We start from the raw sequence: 13,975 nt of genomic DNA, 5'->3' as shown, positions 1-13,975 counted from the left end.
TTGCAATTGGGAAACCAAGCAAGTAGGGAGCAGGAAAGTAAACCATGAGGTTAGAAGCGTCCACTGGGGCTGATGGGGCCATTCTCAGCAATGCAGGCAAGCTGAAGTCATGAGCGGACTTCTGAAGATATGCCTGTGTGCAGGAGAAAGATAGGTGAATAGACCTGGTGTGCAGGGGAGCAGAGAAGTCCAGGGCAGATCAGGTCTGACCTGAGGAACTCCCGTTCTGGTTCCATGTGGTATAGCTTCTTATAGGCCTGGTTCTTAAGATTTCCTCAAAGGTGTCCTGTTTGCTTTAGACATATTTCCTCGCAATAAACTCTCTTTATGCTAGCTAGGATCTAGTAGGTTCCTATTCCTTATAGCTAAAGAGGAAAAATGAAAAGAAGATCTTCAAGAATACTGTGGTCTAGTGGTAGACAACAGACAATTAAATAAACAACTGAACACTTTAACAGACATTACGTTAGGTTGGGGCAAGGGTCAAACCCAGTCCATGAGGGTCAAAGTCGGCTTCCTGGATCCAGAGACATCCTAGCTGAGATGTGAAGATGAAGTAGGTACGAGCCAGGTAAAGTGACAAGATAAAGATGGCATCAAAGAACTGAGGCAGTTCCAAATGCAGGAATACACGTTGGCTTGAATGAAGAAATGTGTGGTATTGAGAGGCCAGAGAGGAGAAGCAACGGGTCTAAAACAGGAAAGGTCTCATAAGCCATAAGGACTCTGGGTTTCATCTTAAGGGCATGGCAGAGCACTGAAAGATTTTAAGAAGGGGGTTCATATGATCAGATTTTTGTTTAGAAATAATCATTTTAGTTATAAATTAGGACAATCCTAAACCTATGTGCTTTTCTTTTTGGACCTACTACATTTTCCAGAAATGCTCGGAAAATGTCACCATTGCTTATTTCTGACAGTTTTCTATACAAAGTACTAATTAGACAGTACACCACCATTTGACCAAAAAACCAAACCCATTGCCGTCGAGCTGATTCTGACTCATAGCAACCCTGTGGGACAGAGCAGAACTGCCCCACGGAGTTTCCAAGGAACTCCTGGTGGATTTGAACTTCTGACCTTTTTGTTAGCAGCAGTAGCTCCTAAGCACTATGCTACCACGGTTTCCCTACCAACCACAGCAGAAAGTAAATATTTAAGGCCTCAGAGGCCATAAGGTCTCTGTCATAACTACTCAACCCTGGCACTGTTGTGCAAAATCAGCCATAGACAATACGTAAATGAATCGGCAGAGCTGTTTTCCGTTACAACTTTAGTTACAGAACCACGTACAGGCCCCTGTGTTTCCTATGTTCAGAGGTTCCTAAAACTAGGATCCTCACTTCCGTGAAGACCTGCTATACGGACTTCCTTTAAGAGTATCTTCAAGGATTCCTGTGCCTGGAACACCCATCTTCTCACCCCCTTCTGCCCTCCACCTTCTCTCTACCAGTTAAAGCCCTGCCTCCCTTAAGATTCAGCATAGCATCACCTCCCTAAAGAAACAGCGCTTAACTGCCCCTTCTTGAGCTGCAATGTCAAGATTTAGTTTTTCCTAGGAGCAGCCCTGGGCTCCTGCGCTGTCTCTCCAGGGAACAATCCTGTCATTTTCTTTGTATTTGACCACGTAGCCTCCTAGGTGTGAGGACCTTATGAAAAGGTTATGTCTTCTTCTTCTTCTTCTTTTTTTTTTTTTTTTCAATTTTATGCTGTGTAACCACCATCATTATCCATTTCCCAATTTTTCCATCACCCCTAACAGAAGCTCAGTGCCCCCTAACCAATGAGTCCCCCCTTTTCCCTCCCTCCTCACCCTGGTAACCACTAATAACCTTTGATCTCTATACATTTGCCTATTCTAAACCTTTCATATAAGTGAAAAAAACCCACTGCCGTCGAGTTGATTCGACTCACAGTGATCCTGTATGTAAGTGAGATCACACAATCTTTGTCCTTTTGTGATCGACTTATTTTGCTCATCATAACATTTTCAAGGTACATCCATGTAGTGGTATGCATCAAAATCCATTTCTCTTCATGGCTGAATAATATCCTATTGCATGTATGTACCACATTTTGTCTATCCATTCATCTGTGGATGGACATTGACATTGTTTCCCTCTTTTTTTTGGCTATTGTGAATACTGCTGCAATGAACCCTGGTATACAAGTACCTGTTTGCATTCCTGCTTTCAACTCTTTTGGGTATAATCCCAGGAGTGGAACTGCTCAGTCACATGGTAATTCTATGTTTAATTTTCTGGAGGAACCACCAAAATGTTTTCCAGTGGCTACACCATTTTACAATCCCACCAGCAATGGATGAGGGTTCCAATTTCTCCAAAGCCTCGACAACACCTATTGTTTTCTGTTTTTTTTTTTTTTTTTTTAATCATAGCCATCCTAGTAGGGGTGAAGTGGTATCTCACTGTGGTTTTGATTTGCATTTGGGAAGATGACGTTCTTTTGCTCCATTTCTGGGTACTCTTTAAGTGCTATTTGAGTGAACAAGCACATGCACACGTGTGTTTCCATCTGCCCCCCCGGCCTGACTCCACCTCAGGGAGAACCAGGCTGTGCTACGACACCTGCTAGTTCACAGTTTTTAGTCCTCTTCCAATTGCCAGTTTTTCAGCTAATCCAACAAGGGCGTCTCTGCAATCCCATTATCTTATGACAAATTTTCTCCCACCTACTTAGTCACACAGTTTCATGGGTCCGTATAAACAACAAAGACTTTTCATTTAATGGCTAGTGGCTCTGGGGCAAGAGGAATCCACAGATGGGAGAAACAGGAAGTCCCAGGCCTCTGAGCGTCAGCTGAGCTGCTTCCTGGCCACAAGTAACCTGAGCAAAACCTCCAGCACTTCATAACCCGTGAGGATTTTCGGGTCCTTCTCAAAGGGTATCTCCCCCATTTTGTTTCCAAAATGTACAACATGGCCTGTCAGGAGCTTATTTATCATCACCAATGATGACAAAAGCACTTAATAAAGGATGTTTTTATTATTTTGTGTCCATGGAGAACTATCTTACTTCTGGAAGAGCCTCTAATAATTCCAGTCAAAAGAGGTTAATGTTACTGCTTTTCAGAGACCGAACTTAAAATATACAGGCTCCTTTAAAAGACGGAGAGAGGGTTCTGCCAAGATATATTACTAGAATGGTCTCCCTGCTGCTCACCACAAGCCAATTTTTTAAATATGGAAAGGGCAAAGAAAAAACAAAGGTTTCAGTTCTCACTACTTTTTGGAATTGAGTATTTCCCCTTACCCTCACACCAGCCCAAGCAGCAAGTGTCTTTTTACAGGGAACTTCACTCTGGTACTGATTCTATGGCACCATCAAGCAGGTGCCTACACAAAAAGCAAATTACGTAGGTGTGAGAATTCTGTTGTTTTATCGGTCACCGGACTGTACTCACACAATGTACTAGGTGCTAGATTACTGGGTTTAATCTAAGAGAGAAAACCCTTCTCCTATTATCAAAAACGCTTACGATTCAGGAAGGACACACACACAGCAGGTGCAGGAGCAGCAAAGGGTGCTGTAGGTACACAGAGAGTAGGTGTTCCTGTCAGGTGTACAGCCAGAGTCTCCCTCAGAGGCTAAATACACCTACATATATTGAGAGACACGCATACGGAGAGAGACAATGGCATTTCAAATACAGGCCGCTCCTGGGTTATGAATGACTTACGGACAACTGGTACCTGAGAATGCACTGCCATGAGGCCTATTACATTAAAAATTTGAATTAAATACATTTATTCCGCACATATTACTTTGCGATGCTCACGAAAACACTGCGTGGTTTAGAAATGTTTCTTAAGTGTTTTATGTGCATAGAAAGGTAAAATACGTACTATATACTAAGACAAACATCTGACTAGCTGACGCTAAATAAGCGCCATATGTACCTGTTCCGACTTACCTACAAATTTGACTTAAAGACAGACTTGGGAACGGATCTCATTCGTAACTCGGGGACTGCCTGTACGTATTTGGAAGCATCAGGGACAGAGAGATGTGGAACCAGACAGATTTTTTTTACTCATGCTTTTCTCTGTCTTTGAGAAAGGAAGGAAAGGGAAAAAAGGTAAGGGCAGAGAGAGCAGAAGTAAATGGTAAAGATGGTCTCAAAGAGGGTCTCATGGGGCCCGTGAAAATAGAAAAGAGGGTGATACGGGACAGGAAATGAAAGTTGATGGTAATAACTTGCCTTGATAGATTACCTGGCTTTTTAAAGTGCTGTCACACACATTATCACATTTTGTACTCACCACATCCCCTTGAAAAAGGAAGACAGTTACCTCATCTTATAGTTTGGAAAGTAGAAACTTTAAAATCCTCACCACCTACCTCTAAACGCAGCCCACAATCACTACGAATAATGTCTCTCAAAAGCCTGCTGCTTGTTTCGGTGGTTACCAGGGCTGGGAGGAAGGGGAGAAGGGGAGTCACTGCTTAGGGGACACTGGGTTTCTGTTCACGGTGGTGAAATAATTTAGGAAAGGATAGTGGTGATAGTTGTACAACATGATGAATGTTACCAAAGTCACGGAATTGTGCATGCAAAAATCTCTGAATTGGCAAATGTCTTGTTACACATATTTTTTTTTACCGGAAAAAAAAAAAAAAAGCCTCCTGCTCATTCTGTGCTGAAATGTCCAAGATGTATGCTCATAAGACAAGGTCCCTGCCCTCAGGGAGCTTACAGGATATAAGGAGGAGAAGGACGCACATAAACCAGTGGACAGGGTGCACATGAGGCAGGCGGGGCCTGCTTGAAGGCAGGGCAGCCCCCTAGCACTACCGCCCAATGCCCAACAGAATGCCTGTCACCCAACAGAATGCCTGGCACACTGAGGACTCCATATGTATTCATTTTTTAACAAATGAATGAAGTATACTGTATCAGAGGAGTGGAGAAATGATTTAGAAGTGAAGAAGGGAGAAAGTGCACAGGAGAAGGGAGGCGGGAGATCCTCGCTTGGAGCCAAGGAACCACAAATGTGCAGTTCTGACCGACGTGCTAAACACAGCAAAAGGAAAGGAAAAACGGCAGGAAGGGACACTGTGAAAGATGAGTTATTTCTGATGCTGGAGGAGGGGATGCGGTCTGTCTCCCCTGTCAGCTATTGGTGTTTAAAAAGACAGACTGACACATCTGAAAAACCACTAGGTGCCTTACATCACTGGGTACAAGGTTCACTGGGTACCATACCAAAGGAGCCCTGGCGATGCAGTGGTTAAGTGCTCAGATGCTAACCTAAAGGTCAGCAGTTCAAATCCACCAGCTGCTCCTCGGAAACTCTATGGGTCAGTTCTACTCTGTCCTATAGGGTTGCTTATGAGTCGAAACAGATTGGACGGCAACAGTCGGGGTACCACACCAAGGTAATTTTATCTTCTAACTGCCCAGTTCAATGCATAGGCCAAAAAGCAAGCCAAAGCTATTGCCATCAAGTTTGATGCATGGCGGCCCCACATGTTACAGAGTAGAACTGCTCCGTAGGGTCTTCTTTGCTGTAATCTTTATAGAAAGAGATTGACAGGCCTTTCTTCCAGTGTTAAAAGCATGGTCAACCATACAGACTCACAAAACACTCACCTACTACAAACTCACGTAAAGTTAATGACAACCACTCCTCCCTGCTGAACAAGAGATCCAGAAATATAGTTACAAAAATAAGGCTTAAAAAAAAAATAGAGGCTCGCGATTGGGGTCAGCTTTAATCCTTATTATAGCAATTGCTTAAAATGCCACCACCACGTGTGAAAAACCTAACTACATGCGCCTGAGTGATGATAAAGTGAGAAAGTGGACTGAGTGCCTGCCAGGCGAGACAGAGCTAGACAGAGAGTAAGAGAGGTTTGTAAGCCAACTCCAAAGTAACAAAAGACAGTCATCTCAGAGTGAAAGCTGACCCTGCCACGAGGACAGACTCCTTTGTCAAGCTCACTTTTCTGTACATTAATTTTAGCAAAAATGACGAGCGTCTGAAATGGAATTTCTTTTTAAGAACACGAAGAACATGGGATCATTAGCTCTTTCCCTAGAACTGAAGAGGCATCTGATATGTGAAGGGTGTCTGGATTCCTCACCACAGGTATTTTAAAGGTAAAAAACAGAAGAAGAAGTATGTTTATAAGAACTCTCAGAAACCTTGCAATGCATGGCCATCTCTATGCCCCATCAAGCTTTAGAAAACTGAGTTCCATCTCTTCATCCAGTTCCTCTGCCAACAGCCAAGATAACCATCATCATGAGAGAGGGCACCATTCAGCCCAAAGACACCCCACACATATTTCCTTTCAAAAGATAAAGGGTCTCCAGTGATTGTGCTTTGTGTGTGGGACAAGGTTGCTTTTCTCTGGAAACACCCGATAGGAACATGGAGCCACACTTATCAGATGGCCCTGCAGAGCACACCCAGGTGAGCACGCTGTTGGCCCTGTGCTCAGCTCCCAGTTGGGAAACGACTCCATCTCTACTCGCCTGGAGGCCCAGCACTTACCAGACCTACATGAGTTGGCTTTGCTTCAGCAGTTCACAGTAATAAATTGCCAGACAACACCCACGGTGAAATGGGATCTGCCATTAAAAATTACCTCAACATAGGCAAAGGTACAGAGACCAAAACTTATTAGTGGTTAGCAGGGGCAGGAGGGAGAAGGAAAGGAAGTGTCTTTGCTTAAGGGGGACTGAGTTTCTATTAATGGTGGGGGAGTAATTCCAAACAAACAGTACTGAAAATAGCAGAACTTGATGAAAGTAATCAATGTCGCTGAACTGCACAGGTAGAAAATGTTGAATTGGCAAATGTTTTGTTATATATATTTTTATCACAATTAAATCAATGAAAAATGTAAACTGTTAAAAAAAAAAAAATTACCTCACCAGTCCTCCTCAGCTTGGCAAATATTCGTTTCAGGCTGCTTTACGGTTATACTAAAAAAAAGTGATTTCATTTCTACGACTGAATCACGTGCACACATTCTAGCCCCAGGTTCCACAGTAACAGGGACGGCCTGCCCACCACAGGAGCTGGGAGTGGGCAGCCCAAGAAGGGTAATGAGTATGGGCCATTCATGAACCCCCAAGGAACCACGTGGGTACCTTTGAAAAGAGTTGTTTGTCTTTTGCTGTTTTTGTTTTAATCTAAAAAGTTAAAAATGCAGTCACCTTTGAACCAAGGAATGTTAGAGCTAGACGGGACTTCTGAAGCCATATTAGTCAGCCCTTTAGTTTTCCTGAGTTAATAAAATCAAGGCCTAGAGAGATTAAGTGCCTTCCTCATTCAGTGATTCAACAACGTTCCTTCAGCACCTTCCATGTGCAAGGCACTCTGAACATTCAACCAGGCCTTTGACTTCTGAGTCAAGATCATTTTCTCTACACTGTTCTCTGGGTATTCAAAGGCAGGCCACCACCCTCACCACCATCTTCTTACTCTGCACTGGAAATCTGAAGTATGAACGCTAAGGAACAACAAAGATAAATTTTATTCCTCCCTGAATAAGGACCTCTAAGGGGCTTGTGGACCTGCCCGGAGCCACAGTACTGCCCCGCGTTTGTTTAGACACAAACACGTACTATGAGCATAATGCAAATCAACAAGAAAATCATATTCAGTGCACACAGTTCCTGGGTTACTCGCAACTATTCAGGAGCGGAACTAATACATAAAAAGAATGAAGCTGAATGACTATGAAAAGACATTGCCAAGTATAGCTCATTTCATGAAATTTCAAATTACAGCACAGACAAATAACCCTGTATTATTTATACTTCCCTGTGTCACTCCCTCTATCATTTTTTTTTTTTTGCAAAGTTATTTGCCAATTTATGTTTTTAAGCCAGCATTAATAAGGTTTTACTCCTGTTGGTAAAATAGCATGAAAAAAGAGACGTAGGACCAATTTTCTCAGTTTCAGGGGTACAATGTACAAAAATGTCACACGTATGGGTACACACACACACACACACACACACACATACACACCCATATATATGCACCTACCCCTCCATTCTGATAAGCCCCCAGCCACTGCTACTTTTAGGTTAGATCCCAAAAAATGTTCCGCCAGGGAGAAGGTAGGTAATCACAGACGCAGGGGCATATTCACGGGGAGCACTGACAGTTGGGGTTAAACACTTGCCACTGATTCATTCAACAAATATTGCACCTAAATGAGCATCTACAATGCTTTCACTACCTTCCCAAGAAGTAGACAGAGGAACACTAAGCAATCTCTGTAACTTAGAGAGGAACCTACACTTTGCATACTAGAAAAGGTAGTCAGCACAATGCAATATAGAATAAGAGACCGACAACAAAGGTGACAGATGAACGAACAATAGAAGGGTGAAGCAGACTGCTACGGCTGAGAGTGATCACAGAAAGCTTTATGGATTTGACAGGCCATTTGTTATTCTCCCAGGTCTGCTCTCCCTTCATTCCACAGTAACAGAATTTTTAGCTGAGTGCCTGGCCACCCCACTAAAAACTACACTCCCCAGCTTCCCTTGCAGCTATATATGACCATGTGACTAGGTGTAGGCCAATAAGATATGAGAGGGAATTCTAGGTAATCTCCAACTTCCGGAAAATCTGCCTCATGGAGTCTACCATACTACCCCTCTTCCCATGGGCTGAAAATCGACACGCATGATCCAGCAAAACGAAAGGAATCACGAATCCTGAATGGCTGTGTGGGGAAGAGCCACTCTGCCGGCCTGGAATGCTCACTACTGGCCTATGATGTAAAAGAGAAGTAACACCCTGTCTCATTTAAGAACTATGGTTTGGAGTCTCTTTGTTGCGGCGGGTTACAGTAATCACCTCAGTCAAGTAGGATTTGAGTTGAGCTTTAAAGGACGAGTAGGAGTAGATGAGAGGGACAGGAGGAAGATGAACACACAGAAAAACAGTACAAATATTGGCAGCTAACACACATTGAGCACCTATTACAATCCATGAAGGTGAAATCTCTTAATCAATCCTCACAATAACCCTAAAAGGTAAACACTATTATCCCCACTCCACAGTAGAGGACACTCAGGCCCAGAAAGTTTAAGTAACTTGGCCAAGGTCACAGAATAAATCAGTCATTCTTAACCCTGTCTGTGCATTAAAATCACCCGAGGAGCTTTTAAAAGTATATCCTAGCCTCCTGAATTTCTGATTTACAGGCTCTGGGGAAGGACTCAGCCACAGCTCTTCTTTTTAACACTCCCCCCACCCCAGGTGATTCTAATGTGCAACCATGACTGGGAATCACTTGAGTAAATGGTACAAGAAGTGCGTGCAGTGAAGAAGAGGAAAGGCCAGACACGAAAGACAGATTTTATCTTTTGTTTCTATTCCTCCTAGAGTGTTCTACTGTCAGAGAAAATCCACCCCCAGTGAGTAAAAGTAACAAGTCATCCATGTCTGAAAGGGTGTGGGTGAGTGGAGGGGGACGGTTTGGCTAAAGTAGGATGGGGCAGTGGTAGTCCAATGGTAGAATTTTTACCTTCCACGTGGGAGATCTGCATTTGATTCCTCATGTGCAGCCACCACCCATCTGTCAGTGGAAGTTTGCGTGTTGCTATGATACTGAACAGGTTTCAGGAGAGCTTCCAGACTAAGATGGACTAGGAAGAAAGGCCTGGCAACCTACTTCTGAAAATCAGCCAATGAAAATCTTACGGATTACAATGGTTTAATGTGCAACTGATCATGGGGACAGTGCAGAACTGGGCAACATTTCCATCTGATGTGCATGGGGTCTCCATGAGTCAGGGCGGACTCAACGACAGCTAACTGTAACAGTAAGAGTTACGGAAGTAAGAGATAAGATTGGGAAGGTGGCACTGCATGCCGCAGAACTGTGAATTCCAAGTTCAGAACACAATTCATCATGGAGGTAACAGGAAAGTCGCTGTGTACACCGGTGTTGTGTGAGTACCATGGCCCTGAGGAAGTAACTGACAGTCTTTGAGAAGCAACATACTGAAAAAGGTGAAACCCAAGAATAAAAGACAGCCAAAACCACATCTTGAGACTAAAAATTCAACAGTATGTACTTTAAAAGATACTACAGTAGAAAATCTTTACGGTTGAACAGATTTTATATCTAAAGTTGTAAGTCACCAAGAGTCAAAATCTGTCTTTCACTAGTTAGGACAGCCAGGGCTATTTTTCCATTATGGGGTCTATAAAGACAAGTATGAAGGCTCAGTCCCTACTATGGTTTAGAGCGGCTTCTAATGCTTTTCTTAAACCATCCCTTTAACACCCATTTCCGTTTTATTGAACTCTTATTGATGCTTTCTAGGTAGGTAACTAGTTACATCTTTCAAATTTTCAAACATATTTCCAAAATGAAATTCTATCAGCCTCTAAATTTACAATGTTATTAAAAAAATCCACCTTTTTCTAATCTTCAGAATAGCAGGTCAACTCCCTGAACAACATGCCATCTCACTTTGGCCACCGTGTAAGATGCCTCCTCATTATGAAGCAATGTGCTCCAGGAATTAACACCGTGCAATGTACTAAGGGAGAGCAGCCCTCACCTGTGCAGGTATTTTTAAATTCTCAAACACATTCAACCTCAGCAGTGGAGATGGTGGAAAAAAAAAAAAAGTAAGTAACAACTATGCCTTGGAAAAGGCTGGGCTTTGCCAGGTAAGAGGTCTCCGCTGGCATTACCCCTCTGCCACTTACCTGCTACAGGACCTGGATAAGTCACTTAACCTTTCCAAGCCTTGGTTCCCTTGTGCAAAAAAGTTAGAAGACTTTCTTACATCTGAGTTACTCCTTCCGTGCCAGGCGCCAGACCTGGCACTAATTTATGGCTATGAGTCAGAATCAACTTGATGGCAACAAGTCTGGTCACCTCTGAACACCCTTCAAAGCAGAATATAGAAAAGCAGAGAGATAAAGCCACGAGAAAGAGAGATCGCCCGTGCCATGTTGAAATATCACACATTCACACAAATCATCTAATCTTTTCAATACTGTTGTCCTATTGTCCATACATTTGTTGTGTCTGTCTTAGCCATCTGTCTTAGTCATCTAGTGTTGCTGTAACAGAAATACCACAAATGGATAGCTTTAACAAAGAGAATTTATTCTCTCACAGTCTAGTCCAAATCCAGGGCATCAGCCCCAGGGGACGGCTTTCTCTCTCTGTCGACTCTGGAGGAAGACCCTTGTCATCAATCTTCCCCTGGTCAAAGAGCTCCTCAGGCACAGGGACCCCAGGTCCAAAGGACGTGCTCTGCTCCCAGTGCTGCTTTCTTGGTGGTATGAAGTTTCCATGTCTCTCTGCTTGCTTCTCTCTTTTATATCTCAAAAGACATTGCCTTAAGATACTATCTTATAGACCTCATCGAAATAACTGTCGCTAATCCATCTCGTTAACATCACAGCGACAGGATTTACAACACACAGGGAAATCACATCAGATGACACAATGGTAGACAAGCATACAATACTGGGAATCATGACCTAGTCAAGTCAGCAGGTATTTTGGGGGGACACTTTAATCCATGACACCATTCCTGATTCATTTTATGTCGCAATGCTTGGTGCAGTGTGAGATACAATGATTAAAATGCTTTAGCTTATGGAAGGAAAAAATTAAGCATTTTTACATGAATATAAAAGCACAGCAGCATATACTATATACTCTAATAGCACTGGGACTGGAAAATGAAACTGGGTTTGCAATGTGCTTTGAAAAATCAGTTATTTTTATGCATAAATCTACATGTATTCATCTCTATGTAAATGTCATTTTCTGTAAATTTATACTTAATTTCTGCTATCATTTCTTCTGTAACAAAATGTTCTTCAGCATTTTAAGTAACAATGTAAGGGACATAAAATATTCAACATGGGTATATATGAAGCTCTTATATATGTATCCAGTTACAATAAATGTGTATCACAGTCACTAAATTGAGTGAATGATAGTTTTATACATCAAAAACAAAAGATTTTATTGGTATCATATTTCCAGAAAAAAAGTGTTTCTGTGTATAATATTTTAAAACTAAACTGTAGTGCTGATATATTTTGATAAACCCTCAGCTGTCTGTTTAGATATAAGAAAATACACTGGGAAGTAAGTGGTAGACCATTAAAAATTCAAGATCATACCTGCAAAACTACACTGTATTCTCAAGTTGGAGCCCGAAGGCAATTTTCATAAGCATTCTTTTCAATAAGCAAGTCAGGGCACAGCCTTTCACAACTTCCCCCTCTTTCTCACTTGCAATTTACTGAAAGAGGAAAGAACCATCACGTAGCTATCCACTGTAGCAGCGACAGACCCCAGGGACAGGGAGCACAAGCATCCTTCTTCATCCCCTCAAACAATGAGCGGTTCTAGTTTTCTTCTACAGCAGGGTTGAGTTAAGCACAGTTTATACGTTCCTGACTGTGTTTATCAAGTCTTAGAAGATGTTTTGGGTTTGGACTTTGTTAACAGAAATAATGAAAAAAAAGTACGTACACATGCGCGCACACATACACGCATATATATATACACGCATGCATATATACACTATCATACATATAAACATAAATATATAGATATGTATGTCTATATCCCACTGCCATCAAGTCTATTCCCACTTATAGCGACTCTATAGGACAGAGTAGAACTGCCCCATAGTTTTGAAAGCTGTAAATCTCTACCGAGGCAGACTACCACATCTTTCTCCTGAAAAGCGTGTGTGTGTATACACACACACAGACATATATGTAAAATGTGTGTATCTGTGTTTCTTAAAATTGGAGAAGAAAGAAATACAGAATTAACAACTTGTGGGAGGCTTGTTATATCCCTAAGTTATTTTTGATTGTATAAATTACCAAAAATAGGGGTGTTCTCTTCAAATTACACAACATCCCTTTTTGAAGTGCTTCTCACAAGCCTTTGTGCAGCTGTTGGTAAAGGACAGGGATTCTAACTGGCCACCCAGACCTCTACAGGCCAGGAAGGAGGAAGCACTCTTGTTAGTCTTGTAAAAGGAGATCAAGGTAAGTTTTTGTTTTCATCCTCTTGCCATCAACTGAGTTTTTCATTTGTTTTCGCTGCTTGCCTGTGATCTCCCTCCTCTGCTTTTTAGCATAGAACAATAAATTGTAAGATAATTCAGTATTAAGATGACACCTTGATAATAAGTTTCTGATATTAGAAAAAGAAGCCAAGAAAGAAAAATAAAAGGAGCTGAAGACCTAGGACATTGAGAATACCCTACAAGTAAACCAAACTTTTGGGTAAAAGCATGAAAAAAAGGTTGATAGCCACTAATTTTTAGGTCTTATTTGATATACAGAGTCAGATAGAATCTACATGGTCACTGGTATAAAACATACAAGCTAGATAGTGTCCTCAGCTTGAGATGTCTCTTATAAAACAGGCTGTCCTATAATTTAATTTCTGCTATAATCTCTCCAAGCCCTTAGTAGGTTTTCCTTCATGTGGAAAGGAAACATGCCTGGCATTAAGATCATGTAAATCTGGACACTGATACTTGGCTTGTGAAGGTAAGAGAATCACGCGCATATTCTTGAACGTTAAGTGTTACCCTGGAATTCTGTTCATCAACTCAACACGTGAATGTGTGAATCCAAGTTATTCCTAGTACGAAATACAAAGGTTTTCAACAACCTTGGAATTCATTTGTTTTAGGAAGTAGTAGTCTGTTCCCATAGTGGTATTTGGTTTTTGAGTCATCTCCTAGAGGGCACTGGTCCTTAGGTGGTGGGATTACTACCTGCAGGCCTTCACCTGAAGCCTCATTGCACCAAGCACAGTACTCAGAACAAGCTGCAGTCACTCGCTCACCCCGTAGTCATGGCATCCAGAGCAGAGGGTGTGCTATCATTAAAAGCACACTCTCCTTGCCATCCCAGAAATGCTGGTTATTGTCCCTAAAGCAAAAAAGAGCTGGTATACTTACTAAAAT

The 13,975-nt window shown here is 42.1% G+C and overlaps 1 protein-coding gene across 5 annotated transcripts in view; it reads right to left on the bottom strand.

Moving 5' to 3' along the window:
* Positions 1 to 13,975, bottom strand: part of MGAT5 (alpha-1,6-mannosylglycoprotein 6-beta-N-acetylglucosaminyltransferase) — a 425,977-nt gene that overhangs the window by 180,504 nt on the left and 231,498 nt on the right. The window lies entirely within an intron of this gene.

This window comes from Elephas maximus, chromosome 6 (assembly GCF_024166365.1).
Source record: "Elephas maximus indicus isolate mEleMax1 chromosome 6, mEleMax1 primary haplotype, whole genome shotgun sequence".
Classification (NCBI taxonomy): domain Eukaryota; kingdom Metazoa; phylum Chordata; class Mammalia; order Proboscidea; family Elephantidae; genus Elephas; species Elephas maximus.
The sequence above is the reverse complement of the archived record's forward strand: the minus strand, read 5'-3'. Positions and strand labels throughout refer to the sequence as shown.